Source organism: Aythya marila (assembly GCF_965140915.1).
Source record: "Aythya marila genome assembly, chromosome: 6".
Classification (NCBI taxonomy): Eukaryota; Metazoa; Chordata; class Aves; order Anseriformes; family Anatidae; genus Aythya; species Aythya marila.
Window position 1 is genome coordinate 22590397 of NC_139047.1, and position 14269 is coordinate 22604665.

At 39.2% G+C, this 14269-nt stretch overlaps 1 protein-coding gene across 6 annotated transcripts in view; it reads left to right on the plus strand.

Moving 5' to 3' along the window:
• The window catches only part of RBMS1 (RNA binding motif single stranded interacting protein 1), a 148754-nt gene that overhangs the window by 82347 nt on the left and 52138 nt on the right, over window positions 1-14269 (plus strand). The gene's annotated exons all lie outside the window — the stretch shown is intronic.

Here is a 14269-nt window from a genome sequence, read left to right on the forward strand (position 1 = left end):
TTTGTAAATAAAATTGTCATTCTGTAGTATGATGGCAAGTTTCAGCTTGCATGGAAATCAGTAGGAACAGAATATGTTTGGCACTTTGGAGAAACACAGAAAATTTAAATATAGTGGTGGACAGACCAATGTATTGCTCACGCAAAAGCAATGGTCACCTGTTCTGCTGCCTGATGCTGTTGATATGACAGGTAAATGAAAATTAACACCTGAATGTGAAACTTGCTATTAAGAACCTGCAATAGAGGTTCTCCTCTGTTTAGTGCTAACATAATCTGCTGATATGAACTCCTCGAGCAATTGTTTTGTATTGCTGTAAATTATAATGTGCATTTGAAATCTTATCCTAGTTTCAGACTAATTTATGTTGGCTGTACATTACTGTACAATTATATTATGATTTAAAGAAGTGGATCTGCATGAGGATACTCAGTGCTGCCGGGAGTTCCAGGTAGACTTGGCTTAGCAGAAGGTTTTCAGGCAATGTTGTTAACACGAGATTTCTGCTTGTGTGAGTTCTTGGGTTTGTTTTTTCATTTTTACAGCAGCACGTGCCTTTTAGTTACTTTCAAATATGTGTCAGATGTCTAGAGATCGTGCAATTAGGTTGTGTATATACAGTTTAAAATCATCTTTCTTAAATGTTTTACTCACTCGCTAAAGTACTTAGTAATTCTGAAATGTATAGTGCACATGGTGGATCATTTTGAAGACATTGTTTGTGCAATACCACCTTTAAAAAAACATCCTGATCTCTTCTGAACAAATGGAGCATCATTAGGTTTTACATATAACACCACTGTCCAAGATTCTCAAAATAGTGTTATCTTCTGTTTAGCAGATATGGGAATAGGGATATGTAAAAAATGTGTCCAAGATCACAATGTAAGTTAGCAAAACGGCCAGGGAAACTGTCAAAAAAAAAAAAAAAAAAAAGTCTTGTATCCCAGCTTACGTTTGTTTTTGAATGCTGAAAAAAAAGAACCAGATGCATAATTTATAGAGAAAAATTAAATCTTGTTTCTTTTCCAAACAAAACTTGGACTTTCAGGATAATAGTCGTATCAGTCATCTTACTATTATAATAAAAGCAACTTGCTACATTATCTTGAAATTAAAAAAATAATATTTATATTTGGTCATTTTGCCAACAGTAAATGAAGTCAATATATTTTATGGAAAAGGGAACATATTATCAGTCTTTCTTAAGGATCCATTGATAAATTGAATGTTTTTACAGCTTCCCACGTTGACCGTGGCGATGACCTCTTAATACTTGAATTTTAGTTCATGTTACAAATCCTTATTTTACAGAATTAGATTTTACTTCGCCATTTTTATCTCTTGAGATGATGAAGCAACCTTGGCCCACACACTGACATTAGGGTGGAGTTGTGAGGTTATTTTGCACTGGAGCCACCTGGTATTTGGGTAGTGGTTACCATAGCTCCTGATCCTCTTTCTGAAGACATTGTGTGCAGTCTTAGATGTCATCAATATGCATCAGCATCCTAGAAGAGACACGTTCGGTACTTTTCTGTAATTAGTCCTTTTCCTCTTGGATAGCCGAAGATGCTCATTTATTTTTAATTTAATTTAATTTTTTTCTGTTCAATATGTAATTCTACTTGGATTGGCATTCATTTTGCAAGTTAGCAGCTGGCAAAAACTACAGCCATGCAGTTATTAAATGAATTCTGAAGTGAATTTAAGCACCTGGAAGGTGGTTGCTTTTCCTCCTGTGAAGTATTTTTCTCTTTAACGTCTTGCTTGGGTGGAAAGGAAGTCCTGTCTCAAATTCTCCGTTTCTGCTGAGGAACCAAGTGAGATATCCAGAATTTTTAGGCTTGGAACATCTTTCAAAAATCTGGGTAATCTATTAAGAGCCTTAGACTTCACTGCCAACATAGCCCCTTAGCAACTCTGTTGATGTTTCAGTAAGACAGAGATGACTGCACTCTCTCATTGTTCACAGAAGCTCAGTAATTCACTTTTTTAGACTATGGAAAGTTTCATATGCATTTTTTTTTCCCATTCCTAAAAATCTGCCTAAACTTCTAGGACATAGAGGACAAGATATTGTTGAAAGCAAACCTGGTAACAGTCTGATACCTCACTGAACAACATTTCTGCTTGAGATGCTTAAAATGTTTTAAAAACTTCTTGAAGTAAATGATCTTTTACATGCATATCATTGAAAAGAGATGCACATATATTCTGTGGTGTTTGGAATAGATTATATTATTGACAAATTATATACATGCCTTTTCAAATTATTATTATTATTGAATTAATACCACCAATTTATTCATAGGGAAAAAAATAAAAGGTTGAGGGTTTAAAAATTAATAAATGTATTTGTGGAGTTCATTAATTTAATTTTTTGTTTGTTTTAGCTTAAAATAACATTTTTGGTTTAGATTTGAACATTTCTTTGCAATATTTTCAGAAAAAGTGTAGAATATTGAACTATCAGATAACAGTAAGAAAGCAAAACTAGTTGTTCACAGTTGATTTTTAAGCTAATGTAATACAAAATAAAAGAAGAATAGAATCTTGGACACAGAGGTCAATGAAGAAACTGCTGTTTACTCCAGATCTCTGAAGTGTTTTCTTGAGCTTTTTCAAAATGCCTTAGATTTTACTGGGAGTAATTTTAGCTCCTTTTCCCCAAAGGCTGGATCTTGTCCTATGAGAGTGCCCCCCTTGGTGCTGAACTAGTTACAGAAGGGCTAGGAAGGCTGCTCTGTGCGCAGCAGAGGTGGGCTGGCTGCCTAGCAGTCAGCCGTTGTCAGTGGATGTATGGAAAAGGATCACTGGCTTTGCTTTCTGTCTTTGGTTGTTGTCAAACAAGATGGAAAAACACCTGTGGGCTGAGGAAATAATGGTTGAAAAACGTCATTGTCACCACAAATGCCAGAAAGATCCCATCTGCACAGATTTTCCCTCTGATCGTCATGGATCTGTATCATACGCTGTACTGAGAAGTTATTTTCAGTGATGGTTATTGCAGAGAAATCCTATTTTCAATATAATCAACTCAGAATGCGAAGTAGAAAATTCTGCAGAGTTCTCGTGTACGTGGGTCTGGCCACACAGTCCTTTGCTTTCTTTTAGTCAGTACGTTCGCTTTAGTTACTGCTCACTACAGCTAGCAGTGCTAATTTTGGCCATGTTTATATTTTGAGTAATTATTTTTGGTGAATCAGTAGAGAAACTTCTTATCAAATCATAGAAGTGTGGGGCTCGCTTTCCTGTTGTATCACAGCTGTGCAGTATTTGCCAGCACACCTAACAACTCTTCACCATTTCGGTGGAAAAGGTCTCTTGTGGCGAGAGCACGATTTTGTCAGTATATGGCTCTGCAAGTCTACTCTCCACCTTCATCTGTGCGGTTCTTTTTTAACGCTTTGTCAGGTGAAGCTTTCTCCTTTTTTCCAAGATTAAAAGACCACATTATAATGTTGTTGTGAAGGCTTACCTGGGAGCAGAGCCGTTTCCAGGCAGCATTACCGGCTTTTGTGCGGGAAATGGAGCCACCACGTCTCTGAATAGCGCATTCAAACTCAAGCCTGATACTCCTGTTAGACATTGGGAAAACAAATTTCTTCATATCAGTCATGCCAGGGGCAATAAGATAGGTGTTGTGTTCACTGCAGGAATGTCACAGAATGTCACAATAGGCCTGGTTGTGAGGGGATGCTGCCTGAGTCACTCCTGTCTATGACAGGAGCTCACCATTAGGTATGTGAGGGCAGGCAAAGCAAGAGGTGCAATAGATATATCTTTTCTGTGGGAGGCTAGGCAGGAGAAATCAGCTAAATAGAAGGACAAAAGCAGAGGAAAGGAGGAATCGGAGTAAACAGCCTGCAGGGGAAGCCTGCAGGAAGCTGCCTGACCTCAGCAGTGGCCATGGGATGTGGAGTGGTTTCAGCAGCCGCTCGCTCTGCTTCCCTCCCTCCGGCTGACTTTGCGGCGCAGTTTCTTTTCCCAAACCATGAGGTCTGTTGTACTGAGTGAGCCCCTGTCATGCTGTGCTGGTTTTACAGGGTTGCTGGAGCAGTGGTGGCCTCTGCCATGCCTGATAGTACTCCCTTGCCCCGGGGCAGCTCTCAGTACTTGCTTGATGCGCCTCCTTCAGCTGTTTTTGTCTTAGTTTTTTGATTATGAACACATTGTTTAGGCTTTGCTTGTACATTCCTATTCACTGGCTGTGAGACGGTCATTTCTTGTAGTTCATTTCATATTTGCATCTCAAAAAATGTAAGATAAAATTCATCTAATTTATTTCAGTCAAATCATTGAGACTGCTTATATGAATAGAGACTTAAGAGTTTGGGTCTTGGGACATTCAGACAGGAGTCTAACATGCTTTGACACGTTTTCTAGGTGCTTTCCAGGCTTCCACTAAGTGCTGTGCTTCACTACGTATGACCTTTTTGCCCAAGCCGCATGGTTCCAAAGCCCTGAGCTTACCACTTTCTTGCTTATGATTTACTTACTGGCTTGCAGCATGGCATCTCTATAGTGTTGCGTTTCTTCAGAGAGCTCCCTTTGTACCATTTACATGATTAAATCAGAATAATGCAGCAGAGCCTTCCTCTGTCTGACAATCCCCAGTCCCAGGGTGAGATTTCAATCTCTGAGGCTGAGCCCAGGTCTTGCCTGTTCAGTTCAGTGTAAATCATTGAGCCAGCCCACCCTTTGGGCTGCTCCCTTCCAGGCTGTTTGCTTGTGCTATGTTGCTTTTATTGAGCTGTTTTTTGTCTATATACTATTTTTGAAATCTGTTTTTTGCTCTGGACAGTTTCACTTAGTCCTTCCCCCTTAAATTATTCCTGGGTGGTTATGAAGTGGATATTTAATGGGATTACAGTTAGGAAAGCAGCTGTTTTAAGGTAACAAAGTTAGTGATATAATTACCACGACAGACCATTGTTCTGTGCCAGGACAGTCAGAACATAAAATAAGAACCTTGTAGTGGTTGCCTTTGCTTTGTGTGCACTGGGAAATCATATACCTTGCTGAGAGACTATTTTAAGGACTCTTTCCTAAATATTCAGCATAATGAACCCAGGCATAAGTAAAACAAATGGCAAGCTAACGGCCATTTGAAACATTCTAGTCAGGTGTGCTATGTTTTCACAGCATGGGAACTTATTTTTTTTAATAGTTGCATACTGTAATGTTTCCCTGTTTCGGGACAGGAGCACCCAAATGTTGTTTCAGTTCCCTGTTCTTAATAAAATGCTATTTTTTTTTTTTTATTAAGTTGTGCGACAGCCATTAGCATGTTAACATTTCCACATTCTTTGCTTCTCATGTAACTGTGACCTCTCCTGTGCTGCCATTTCCCATCTCATTCAAATATGCTCGGTGCTGAGAAGTTGTGAACTGGAGCTCAAGCATCTACTGTAGCAGGGAGCTGTCATCGCTGCAGTCAGTTCAGAGCAAGAAATCTGCTAATTTTACTTAGCATATCTCATTAGAAATCAGATATGGCTGTGCTTTAGGAAATAGTTCAACTATCTTTTGCATTTAACTCCTTTGGGAGAGTGGTCTGGACAGGTCGCTGCTGCACAGTTCACAGTCTGAGATGTCTGTAGCACAAGCATGACCCCTTCAGATACATGGTGCAGGTCAGGGGAAGCTGAATTGAACATTTCAAACCCAAGTTCTCCATTTTTTTTCTTTAAAGTATTTTATCTTAGTTCCTTTCTCTCCTCTTTTCTTGCATTTTTCTTTCATGATTTGTCTGTCAGGTGCAGTGAAATATTGTGTTCATAATTATGTGGAATATCATTTCATGTCATGTAATTGTGTGATACATCTGTCCCTGAAACTATTCCCTTTGGGATCAATGTTAGTACTGATTATATTGGAAGAGAAGCCTATCTATTATTCTTACTTTTTTTTCAGTGGAAAGAAGTTCTTTATGGATGAGTTTAACCCTTTAGAGGCTTATGTGTGTGTTGATTTTTTAAATGGTATTACTGCAAATATCACTGAATAAATAATGCCCATTTTACAGAATAGCATTTAGTTCTAGGAGGGTGAATCCTTTAGCTACTCAACGGCATGTGATTTTAATGTTCAGCTCCATGCTGTGCAGTAAAAGCATAATTTTCTTTGTTCCTTCTTCAAGGACTGTGGCATGGTTTGGGTTTTGCTCAGTATGTGCAACCTGCAGCAGAATTCCTTTAATTGTACTTTTTTTCATCCAGTTTTGCTCAAGCAGCAAGCATATCAGGAAAGATGGTGAAGGTGTGTTGATTACACTAGTGCTGCGCTACCCACGCAGGCAGGCTTTTTATTTATTTATTTTTAAATGTTTGCGGGATGCAGAACAGCACCAAAATCCCTCCTGTAGCCCCTGCTTCAGAGCCGGGCCCTTTGGGTGCGCCCAGCTCCTCAGTAGGGCAGGCTGGCAGAAGAGCAGCTGGGTGCCAGCACAGCGTGTTGAACTGGCTCTGCTGACCCTTGTGATGCTGCAGCCTGCCACGTAGGTACGGATGCCTCATCGATGAGCTTTTAATAGGTTGGTGTCAAAAGAAAGTATCCTGTTCCTACATCAGAGATGAAATAGCATTTGGTTTTGTGTGTCCTTTAGCCAGTTGCTCCTGATATGGAGACTGCAGGACCTGGTATTGTTAGGGCTTGGCTTCCGCAGTCCATGGTGAGGCATCTGCATGCTGTGCCATGGGAATTGGGAATGGCCTGCAGAGGTAATGTTTGGTTTGAACAGTAATTTCCTTTATTTTTCAGCAACTGCTTTCAGCAGTCATATTACAAAGTGACTGACATGGCATGATGCAAAGGATCTCCATCTTCCCATTAATATTTCCACTTTAATTAGAAATAAAATTCAGACAGCTTTATAGTCATGATCAAATGAAACCCACACCGAAATTCTCTCTGAGGAGTTCAGGATGTTTTGTTTTATTCTTCTTTGAACAATAATGCCTTTTTGTAGAATATAATTATATATTTATGTTATTTTTGGGGTGGGGAAATTGTAATTGGGGGGGGGAAAAAATGTTGTCTTAGAGTCCTGCCCTCTGGATGCAGAAAATCTCTTGAGATACCTTGAATTTAAAACAAATATGATGGTTTTAATTTCCTCTTTCCATTTTGCAATCAGACTTCAAATTTAAGCAAGAAGTAAAGTTTTTCTAACAGAGCATTTCATTTAGTGGCAATAGCCTAGCAGCAATCAGCCACTCTCCTCTGCACAGCCTCTTAAAACCGAGAACTGCCTCCAAGTGCACCGAGCCTTTTGGGCTTCAGCTGCAGATGCTGGGACCCAGCGATTGCCCAAGCTCCATCTCCCCCAGGGGATGAGAGTTTTGTTGCAGCGTGGGGCCGGAGAAGAGGTGATCCCATGGAATTTCCTTTAGGAAGTGGGGGCGAGGAGAGGGGAAGGAATGCTTCAGCCACAGCTGCTTGTAAAAGGAGCACTAGGAAAACAGATCTGCAAAAGTTACCACCGTGGAAGATCTCTAGCTGGGAAACAAAAAGCTGATTTGGTAGCATAGGGCCTGTAAAATGTGTAAGCATTTGCAAGTCTGCAGGTATTTGTTCTACAGAGATGCAACCCTTGTTCCCTATCGCAGAGCCGCAGGAAAAAAAAAAAAGCTCTGTGGCAGCTGCTGGAATGCCTTTGATCAGGGTCCCAGTCCCAGTTTCCCCCCCCCCCGGTGGCAGGGGCCCATCTCAGATGGGAGGTGATAGCACCACAGTTGTTCATCAGAATAACCAGTAATTCAAGAACATTTTGAAGGGGGTTGTTTAATTTCAGGGGACTACTGGAAGTGTTAACAAGCCCTAGTATGTTCTATAGTGAGAGTCACAATGCGGATGCCAAATGCTGTCCCTCTTAAAGACAGTTTAGGCAGGATTCTCGCTCAGAAACCACTTAAGAACTGAGTCGGCTTAGAGCCTAGGTTGATTTTTACCCCAGCATACTGACATTAAACTTTCTTTTTCCCCCGAATACCATTTGGAGTCGAAAGCAGGGTCTGTATTTGCAAACAGATTCTTGTATCTGATGTCTCATATCTAATGCAGTTTCACATAACTCTTAGAAATCTTGTGAAGTCTGGCTGTTTGCTAAAGGTTAGTTCTGCTTAGCTCTGAATTATGTAATGTTAACTCCTTGAAAGGAAAAAATGAGCCATCTGATGTTGACACATTATAAGACCAGCCATTTCATTCAGTAACCTTTCAACCTTTTTTTCCCACGTTGCTGCCAAGCTGCATATAGGGTTGAAAAAGTAACACCCCCAGATTGTATGAAACCCAGATAATAAACATCTGTGCTCTACCTGCAGAGTGAAAGCAGTAGCAATTGTAGATTAACAAGTAAATTCAGATCTGTTACTTCCATTGAAACTTGCAACTGAGGAAATTGGGAGAAAAAATAGTGTTTATCCTTAAACAAATGAAGAGGAAAAAAACCATCCAAAAATGTTAGACCTAGGTCCTCAATTGTTTTCCCACAAGTTCTAAAATTCTATCATGTTTTCACATTCAAAAAATGTCAGCTGCCTTAGTTGACTTTGAACAGTGCCTTACTATAGACTCAAACCAACCCTGTAGAAAATTAGATTTCTAAAGGGCTGCTGGGAGAAGAATTAACATTTAAATACCTAATCTTTGCAGAGATATGTGCAGTATCTGGGAAAAAAAGTCAAATTTTAATTTGGATGTAGATAATATTATGATACATGGAAAAGTAAGAAAAAGCACCAATGAAAACACAAAAAAAGAAGACTTTGATTTGGGGTCTGTTTTGACACTGTTACTAGTACAAATATTCCACTTGAAATAACCTGTGTGGGTTGAGTTAATCATTAACGGAATCAATTTCGGTAGAAGAAGTATGTTTAAATTTGTACTTCTATCCTACACCTTCCATTTCAATTTCTTCTCTTACTCACTTTAGTATTTTATTTTCCCAAAAGAGGAAAATCTTGGAGTCTGTTGCTTTGTTGCCGCAAGAAAAATCCCCTACGATAAAAAATTGTGCATTATTTCACTTAATGATTTGGGTATTAACTTAAAAAGTACATCGCATTAATTGATAATTGGTAATTTCTACCATCATAATTGATCTAATTAGCCCCAAATATGTATTTTTTTTTTGTTGTTTTCTCTGTGTTCTGTACAGCTGTATAATTGTGCATACTATCTTTGAAAGACAGAGCCGTGGATCAGGGTTTTGCCTAGGAGAACATTGTTCACTCAGACCTTACACATTGTCAGTATTTCAAGTCCCAGAGTAGCTTTTTGTTTTACATACAGTCACTACCAAGCTTTCAGAAGTCTCTCAAAATAGCACCAATTATTCTGGAGCGTTAATAAGGATTTTTTCTTTCATGTATGAGTGATTGCAGTAGTGAAATAAATGTTATGGTATCAGAAGATACAAAATCGTGATAAAAATAACTCAATAAATAATTCAATAATACAAATACTGGAGCAGTCTGAAATCTTTTATTTGCAAACCCTAAATGTCAGAAATAAAAATTATCTAAACCCCAGAAAAAGAGCCAAGCTACTTGCTTCTGATTTTGAGGACACTCCTGATAGACTGAAGAGCTGAAGACCTTTTGGAGTCTGGAAACCAGCAGAATCTTGCAGTTCAGTACTTAGTTTTATGTATTTATTATTTGTTTATATAGCTCATATGTGAAATCACCAAGGAACTGGTGTTTCTTGCTTCTTTGATTTTGTGTTAACAAACCCCATGTAAAACAGAAAAGCTTACTTATGCCCACAAGACAATGGCAAGCTTAATTTCTGTTTGTTTGCAGTGTGCTCACAAAGAGTAATCCTAGAAAGCACCAAGCACCTGCAGGAGCCCACAGCTCCTAATGCCAGTATTAGGATTTAAAACCACTTAGCACTCCATAACCTGGACTTAGAATTTGTTTGATAGCAAAGGCTGAGATTTTCAGCTATGCAATTGCTGTGTGCCAGATAAACTCTGCAGTCTCTGGTACTTTTTTTTTCTTTCTTTCTTTTTTTTTTTTTTTCTTTTTTTTTTCCCCCCCCCTCTTCTTTTTGACCCATAGCTGTACAGAACCCCAGGGCAGAAACCTCCCCTGTATTAAGTGGGAATAACTTGGCGGAGCTCTGGAGAAGCTGCTTGGCAGAGAGGAGAGAGAGAGAGTCTTTCCCTGCAGGGCCTGCAGGTATCAGCCTGGCAGGGTATGCGGTGGAGCTGATGTAGCATCCAGGGTTTCCTTCCCCACATGGTTGTATGCAGTTCTGTGACCTGAAAAGGAGCGTTCGTAAATCGCCTTCATTTCTGTTTCTCAGATAACCTGTATTCAACACCCCACATTTGTTGTATGCTTTTACTGTGTTGCAGAATGGTGGCAGGCTTTGTCTGAACTTTTATTGTTAAGGCTGTTTTTTTGTTACTGAAAGTTTATTTGCTATATTTTGCAGATGTCAAATACTATGAGGGAAAGTGTTGCTCTGTGTTCCTTTTTCCTCAGTGACAGTGGCAGCTTACAGGGCTTTCATGTTGCAACAGGGAGGTACATAGTACTAGTGAAAGGCCATTAGCCAGGCCTGCCACTGAAAACAATCCATCATCATACCGTGGCCGCAGCAGGAATGTACTCTTTACTATGTAAATTAAGATCAATTCTTTTTGAACATCTTCCAAACATTCAGCTATGACATTATAAAAATACACAGTCATCTGTCCCAGTCTTCTGTTTCTTCCCAAGTGAATTGCATGTTACTTTGTTCCATGAGAAATTATAAAGGTTTTTCCACCCGTTCCATTAATTGCTTATTCAGTTACATATTTCTTAATTCTCTTTGAAGTCTAGGAGACTTGCTCTGAATTATACAGTCTTGCAAATATTAAATATTTTGAAAAGAGTTTTTGTCCCAGGATGAATGGGTAGCTCTTTCTATCAGTGATGAAATGTTTCCTGTCTAACACTTGAATTGAGATTGTGGTAGTAGTCTAAAGAGCACAAACTCACCATTTTGTAAAACTGAGTTATGTAGAGTTGATAAGGTGAAAAAATTAGGTAGGTGTCAGTAGATTACAGGCCCAAATTTTTAAGATGTTCTTGGGTAGATAGCCAGAGGGAAAAAAAAGCTTAAGAGTCTTATTTCTTTTTGAGATAAGGGAAAGACAACGTCTGTATTCTCGGGGCAGAGCCCTCCACCTCACCTTGCTTGGATCCAAACCCCCCTCACCTACTAGAGGGGATTAGGGACTGGGACTCCTCCATGGTTGTGTTTGTAGCTGAAACATAAGCAAGATGTTACTTTCAAAGAGAACTGTTTGCTGACCAAGCATCCTAGTGATTTTTGTATGGGGGATGTATGTTTTGAAAACTATGCGAGTTTCTCTCTTTTTTTTTTTTTTTTTTTAATTCCATGAGATATTTATGTTAGAAATAGAGTATGTCCAAATACACTTTACTGAACTGAGATGCTTAATTCCTTATAACTGGTCTGCAATGTCATCAAAATATACTCATAAAAACACTTATTAAAAAAGTATCCACTGCTGTTTACGTCAGATCTCCCCACAGTGATCTTGTTAATTTTTCTTTTTCCACAAAAAAGGAGAGATTAATTTCTTTTTCTCTAGGAGAAAAATAATGAGTTCCTGTGACAGAAGACATTTTAATGCCCTTAGGGTATATTTCTCTCTTCTTTTTGTATTAGTTAGTGTGCCTTTTTTGTCTTTCCCTTACATGAAGGGTAGGAGGCATCTCTGAGTACAGAAGAAAGAGCAAATCGTTGTAATTTTACACTGCAGTCAGGAAGGAGTGCTTCTGGGGGCACTGTTTTCTTCTGTTTGTTAGTGTCCTGTCCAAACTTCCATTTTGTGCAATGGGACAGAATTTGCAGGAATTTTAACTGCTCCTCAGGGGTTTCAATGGATTTGTATTTGGGCCTGGGTCACTGGTGTTCTGCCTTCTTCAGGATTTTGTAGTTGTCTTCTCATCCTGGTGCCAAAGAGATTTGACGGCTCAAATGTTCAGCTTCTGCAACGACAGGGGAAATGTTGAGGCTATTTCTCTCAAATTGCTTTCCTGTCGTGGAGGTTGGTGTTTGGCCATGACAGCTCTCCTCTGCTTTTTTGGCAGACAGTTCCTTGACATTCTTATTGAGATCATCCCCACTAGGGCTTTCAGAAGAACATCTGACCGAGGCTCAAATTCTTCATCTTCTGCTGCTCAGACCGTGTAGTATGTTATAGGAAAGGGCTCTGTCCTCTCCTCTTACTACTAAATTTGCTTTTAGATACCTTTTGTTGTCTCAAAGATCCATGAATTTGTGGTTTCTTCCTTTCACCCTGATTTGGTTTCATGTTGAGGGTGTGGATTCTATTAATCCCGAGGATAATTTAAGAGAAACAAAGTGTCATTAAATTACTGCAGTCTGAGTCATACTTGGTCTGTGAGTTCAGTTCCCTGGCCTTCCCACACAGCGTTTCCGATGTGCAACGAGCTGAGGCTGTGCAGGAAAGACTGTCGACTGACCTAGATACTGTTTAACTCCTTACTAATGAGTGGATTTCTGACTTTGGGTACAGCCTTTTCCTCTTTGGATTCTCAGCCCTTTTCTGGGAAATAGCTGCATCCACGACATTGGCCTGCTTTTGAGTGGTTTTCACCAAAAATACTCCCAAGATTTCAATTTTAGTTGATTTAAACATCTTAAGTTGCTTGGAAAAGTAGTAAATGAACTATTCCGGAACCTGAAGCATAGGCATTGAGATTCATCTTCAAGTATAGAAGCTCTGGGTTCTTTCACATAGCACTTAATTACTTTCAGGAAAAAAAAAAAAAAAAAAAAAAAAAAAAAAAAAAAAAACATTTTGCTGTCCTACAAGAAAGGAATAGTCAACTCAAGCTCTCAGAAGACAAATTTTCTTTCAAATTTTCTTTCAAAAGAAAAATGGTCTGTATAGGTCCATAAAGCCCAGAAATACTGTGACCGTATTGTATGAACTACCATCTTGTCATATGTTGTTGAATCTGTTCGAGAAAGTTTTGATGTGTGTGATACAGAACTTCGCTGACTTTAGACTTGTCTGTAGTGCATTGGCTGGTTGATTTTTTTCTTGGTGCTATACCGTGTTTTTTGTATGGTCCCTTCTGTGATGCTTCCCAGTGCATACCAGCCAAAGGGCAGTCTGGGACACTTGACTTACCCTTCCATGGGGGTATTTGACATAGTCATTATATTAAAAAAAAATAAAATAATAACTGGAGAGGAGAATCTGGGGGATCACACTAGTTTCAGCTAGCTCAGGTATATTCTACATGACAGTCTGGTAGTGCAGAGTGTGCTGTGTCTGTATGTCTGTCTGCACCTCACGAGTAAGAATAGGCTGAATGTGCGGTGGTTTCAGAAAACTTCAGTTATACTTGCCTAGCAGCTACAGTGATGGGATCAGAACAGGTTAATGGTGTTTTTAAAGAAAATGGTATGTTTTAGCTACCGAAAGCAAATTTCCAGATAAGTATCTATTACATTCTCTTTGCAAAACTGCAGAAATCAAGCTCTGCCTCCTGCTTGCTTCAATCAATATTCAAAAGGCTGTCTATCTGAAGCAGTGTGAAACTGAAGAAGTGTCGCTGAATGTGACCTGACACATCAGCCGCAAAGGTTGCACATTAGATTTTGTGTTACAGCTTGTGATTGCTCATGTATCTGAAATTTGGCAACAGATGGATAGTATTTTTTAATGCATAACACTCCTCTGTCCCTATCTCAGCACTTAATACTACTGCAGACATCTTTTCAACAGAGCCATGCGGCTATAATCAATAATATGTGAGCTGATGTTTCCGCTCAATAACATACAGCCACTTAAATGCCCTTCTGAAGTATTTTGACCCCTGGGGAGAACTACTTTAGTCCAACCATTTTCCCTATTGAAATGGAGATGTTTGCTATTCAGCACAGCTGGGACTTGAGAGTAGAGAAGCAAATTCAAATAGGGATCAAACCTACAAGCCATGCTATTAAGGGGGCAAGGCCTCTGGAAGGTCTAGCAGTGATTTTGGATAATTTGTCCATTTAGTACCATCTTAGTATGATTGACATTAAGTTACCAGAAATAAAAGGAGATCAGACTCTAATATTAATTTTACAGTCGCTTCATAATTAGGTGTTAATTCCAGTACAGAATAGCTATTGAAAGCAGGATGTTATTATGAGTATTTCATAAAAGAAGCATTTTTGAAACACAGTTCAGAGAGACTAGAAGTTACCTGAA